This window comes from Mus caroli, chromosome 17 (assembly GCF_900094665.2).
Source record: "Mus caroli chromosome 17, CAROLI_EIJ_v1.1, whole genome shotgun sequence".
Lineage (NCBI taxonomy): Eukaryota > Metazoa > Chordata > Mammalia > Rodentia > Muridae > Mus > Mus caroli.
In genome coordinates, this window is record NC_034586.1 from 46962404 (window position 1) to 46967268 (window position 4865).

General features: G+C 48.4%; 1 pseudogene; it reads left to right on the forward strand.

Annotated features, from left to right (window-relative positions):
- The first annotated feature begins 796 nt into the window (after nucleotides 1-796).
- Nucleotides 797-3677, forward strand: LOC110283743 (annotated as a pseudogene).
- The last annotated feature ends 1188 nt before the right edge of the window (nucleotides 3678-4865 follow it).

Sequence of the window (4865 nt, forward strand, 5' to 3'; positions counted from 1 at the left end):
GAGATACCTTCCTTTCTAATTTTTCTGCTTTCCTTTCTTCTCTTCCCCCACCCCACTCCCACCATACGATGTCCCAGGAGAGGAGAGGAGAGCTGTTTACAGGTTAGAAAGCAGGACCTCAGCGGATAACGGATTTATACATTTGAGAAGAGCTCCACAACTCTTCTCACAAAGCCCTTGCTTCAGCACTGGGTCCAAACCTAACCTCTGATTCCAAACTTGTCCTGATCCACTTCTGCAGTGACTGGAATCCATACCCAGGCCCATGACCCATCCTGTATCTCAAGCATACATCTCCCCTCAACTCCAACTAGGGATTATAGGGCTTCTTGCCCAACAGCTTCAAGATCCTAGTTTATTGTTCTACCGGCTGTGCCTACATACAGAGCCACCTTTCTAGGAAAACACCAAGAAAGTAGGAGCGACTTAGTGGGCATGGTTAAAAACTCACAGGAAGCCTTTAGTCAACTCACTTCCAAAAGTTGAGCCTCCCAAGTCCAGGGCTCTGGTCTCCACCTCCTGGGTTCATTACCCAGAGCTCTGGGAGCAGCTGGAACAACACTTTAAAACGGGGTTCATGACAACACCAGGGTTAGATATGCAGGCCACTCAAGTGCCAGGAATGGCTTTCCTGTCCTGGACTCCCTTTGCAAACTCTGTATATTTTGTAAACTCTGAACACTTGTAAACCTCAACTCAGAAAGATGGTCCTGGCCGAGACTGAGGCTCTCCAGCAGCCAGGCCCCTCCCCCCAGATCCCCCTAACTGTCATAACTGTCAGAAGGGTCATCTCCAGCATGTCAACAGGTCCCACCCCACGTTATGCTAATTTGAGGTGAAAAGTCTGAATAAAAGCCACCAATCCCTGAATAGGAAAATCCACCAAACCCTAAACTTCCCATAGAAACTCACCTATCCGTGGACATCAAAACCCACCAATCCCTGAAGAGGTAAACCTACCAATCCCTGAGCACCCCTAGGCTCAGAAATTGAGATGCCAGCCATCCTCACTCTGGAAATCTCTACTCTAGAAAGGTCCATGCCCTAAGAACACCTATATAAGCACTGGACTTTATCCAATTAGCAAGTGCTCTCTGCACCCTCCTGAGACCATAGGCACTAATATTCCAGGATGCATTCTTCCATACTGTGGACATGCCAATGAATGCCTTTCATGAGCTCTGCTGTCATGTTCTTCTCTCATTGGAAGAAGACAAGAAGCAATGAAGACAAGAAAGGAAGAGAAGGAGTAAGCCTGAGGCTCCTAAGCTCCTGAGCTCAGCTGGGGACATCCTTCTCTGGAGCTGGAAAACCTCCAATGAGGAAGGAGACTCCCTCTCCAAGATGTGTGGTTCCTGGGCTCCCATGTCTCCAGATACCCTTCCCTTGGGACACTGTCACACCTCAGAGCTGTATGGTTCCTGAGTTCCAAGGCCCTGAACACCTTCTCATCCGAGCACAAAGGTCAACAACCAGGGCCACTGGCCCTACAAGATCCAGATATCATCTGGTAAAGTCTGAGAACCAACTCCCAGAGATGGGTCGTGCAGAAGTTAATCCTGAAGCTTCATCTTCCTCAACACTGGCAGATAAAAGCCACCAGCCTCCACAGGAGCGCCTGTCTCATCAATGGGTCCAGCCATATTCCAGATTTGGAAGGACCTTTACAAGGATCTGACAAACATTCCAGGAAGATCTCTGAGAGATCTGTACAGGATCCCTGAGGGCTCCCTGGACAAAGATCTAGAGGCTGTCTCTGAGACAAAGGTGGACAATTGCTATGTCAGACAGCCAAGAAGTGACTCACCAAGTCCCCAGCTAGTCTCCCCAGGAAAACAGCAGCTAGAGGGTATACTGAAAACCACTCAAGCAGCAAGTGGAGCCATTACAATGCCACTAAGGTGCCTGTGGGCACTTGTCAAGGAATTGCTGTGGACCACACAGTGGTCCTTTCTGAAAACCCAGAGACAAATATGGAAACTCAGAAGCAGTGATCCTTGAGTGATGGGGCCACCTGCAAGAATATTTCCCAATGGGCCTTCATTCCTATAAGAAGATGCCTTTTGGGTGAGGCAAAAAGATGGATCTTGCTTCTCAGAGACCTCAAAATCCTACATCTTTCCAACACAAACAGGTCTGTAGCTTTGCCATTTCCACAACCTCTGACTCCCTCTCTGACCTGCTGGGATTCTAGAGATGATTTCCTGGGAGAGCTTTTGCAGAAAAGTTCAGAAGAGGAAGTGAGGATAAAAATGGCTTCTAGTATATGCAGACTGCTCCCTCTACCCGCCAGCTCAAATTCCTGAGAGGGATTCTACCTAATGACAACAATTGGCCATCTGAGGCACCCAAAGTGTTTAGAAGGACAGTGTGACTTCCCTATGCACCACACACAGCGTTGTGGGCAGAGACTGGCACAGTGATAGGGATCTTGGATCTTGAACAGGCAACCCAGATCCAGGTTCAAACCTAGTCAAGGATAGGTATGAGCCCCAGGAGAGTAAGGGTGTGGCCTTTGGACATCTCTACCACGGGCTGTCAGTTTGGGAGATCAGTGTGGCATCCCAGTCACCAAGTACTAGAGGTACTGGGGACTGGAGGAGGCAGAGGAGGATCAGGAGCCCTGTGACTGGGCACTCAACATGGAAGCCAGGGAGATGGCAAGCTCTCAAACTAACAAGGGGCAGCTAAGCGATTTAGAATCACTGCAGACCAGCAAAAGATACTCCCCTTCCACGACTATTTTCCAGGATCCAGAAGACTTATGCCTAAACACATCTCACTGTGACTCGGCTACCGATGTCAGTTGTAGGACTGTACCACTGGCATGTTCTTTCAAGACGGTGCCTCCAAGGTCCTGCTGGCTGCAGATATCCCTGCCTCCAGGTCCTCAGAATCTAGCTTCAAGACTGTGTCCTCGACCAGAAAATTATCTTTCCAAGACAGGTGTTCTTTCTTGTCAAGAGCAGGGAATGTTGACAAGATTCCCAGACCCCAGGAGCCTTTGACTTTCCATTTCCACACATTGGACTGTCCATGTCCCAGGCAGGACATATTTTCCTGACAGAGATGAGACCTGCCCAAGCCTACAGGTCCCAGGACTCATGAAAGCTTCTCTTCCCTGCTTGCAAAAAAAAAAAAAAAAAAAAAAAAAAAAAGATGTTTGAGGACAACATAAAAAAATTATGTCAATGTTGACTTCCAAAAGCAAAATCCAGAAAAACACCCTACAAAATGTGAAGTCCTTGTCAACCCCCTACTCTGAGTCTCAGTCATGAGTAGAGTGTTCATGCCCCAACAGGTAGCTGAACCACAAGGGGAAGCTGGGGTTTGCTCAGGCCAGTAGTACTGACCTCAAAAAAAAAATCTGCATAAGGAATCACTCCAGGCTCAGGTGAGTAGGAATGTCTGCCACCTCAGGAGTCTCATGGCAGAAACACAGAAAGCACAGGGAATTATTATCTGTGTTCACCCACCCGAAGCCTAGGCACACAGCTCACCTTCCACAGAAGTAAAAACGCACAATCAAGCAGGCCCATTTATCTAGAGAGGCTGTCTCCTGAGCTAATCCCTATCAGCATGGGCCAGCCACCACAGGTCCCAGGACCCCCTGTCCACTGTCCCAGGCCCTGTCTCTTGGAATAACAAATGCATTTTCACACCTACCCTGAGAGGAAATTTCCCCCATTAAAATATATATATATTTTCCTCAAAACAAAACAAACAGAAACAAAACAAATTTTTAAAAAGTGGTCTCTGAGTATGTATGTTTTCTCTTGAGGCCATGTCTGCGTTGCTATGCCACAGGAAAACATCTCTATCTGCTTCTGGAGGAGTCAAGGCTCCACCCAGAGGGGACAGTGACCTTTGAAGTCTCACTGTCTCCAGTTCCAGCACCGTAGTTAGCGTTCATCACAGTGTAATTATGAACATAAAGAGGAAAACTTTAGGATGAGGGCTGTGAGTCATCCCTGTAAGACGCCACTCCGGGGGCCACTTCACTAACCTGACCTTTGGGTAAGCTGTGTGGATGGGTACACAGAGCCACCAGTGAGTGCGGTAACTTTGCAAGTCACAAAGTAGGCAGAGGGAGGATAGTGGTCCTGTGCAAGCCTTGAGTTGAAAGCAGGAGAAATGTTACCTTTGGTTATCCTGCTTCGGAAGACAGGACTCTTATCCTACCCTACTCACCCCAATGGAGGTGGCCAACAGTCTCAGTCCTCCAGGCCATTCCAGCTCAGCCTGGATGACAAAGCAGTGGACCCTGTCCAATGTCTACCTTCAACTCCAGTGTGGTGGCCATCATGGGACTAACTGCTCTACATGAGGGCTGCGGATGGTTTCATGACCCCTGGTCCTTTGCCATTCCTTCTGGTCCAGTATCTACAATGCCCATCTGATTGTGGGCATGAACGAGCCTTCGGAGGGAGGAAGATAGTAAAAGGATTAGAGCCAAGGCAGGAGGCTATACAGCATGAGGATGCCCTGAAAATCTCCATGTGTGTGAAGCCCCTGCCCTCCCAGTGTAGACCGCTGACATGGGGTCTGAGCCGCTCAGCTTGACCTCATCCCAGGCTCTCCACCAGCAGCTGGAAGAGCCTTTTAGCTTCAAATGACTTGAAATAAATAGAAAGTTATTTGCTTAACAGCATTTCTAATAATCTGCATGTTGTTACTAGAGACTCGATGATGGAAAAGCCAGAAGTAGGAACTCTGAATGTCACTCACAGTATGACACGTGTGGTCTTTGGACACATGCACTGTGGCAACAGCACTCCCAAGGGAAAGGAGGACACCTGACAAGGGTTGAGAGGATACACTGTGGTCTCACAGCGAGTTATGCTAGGCCTCCAGTTTTTGTCCTC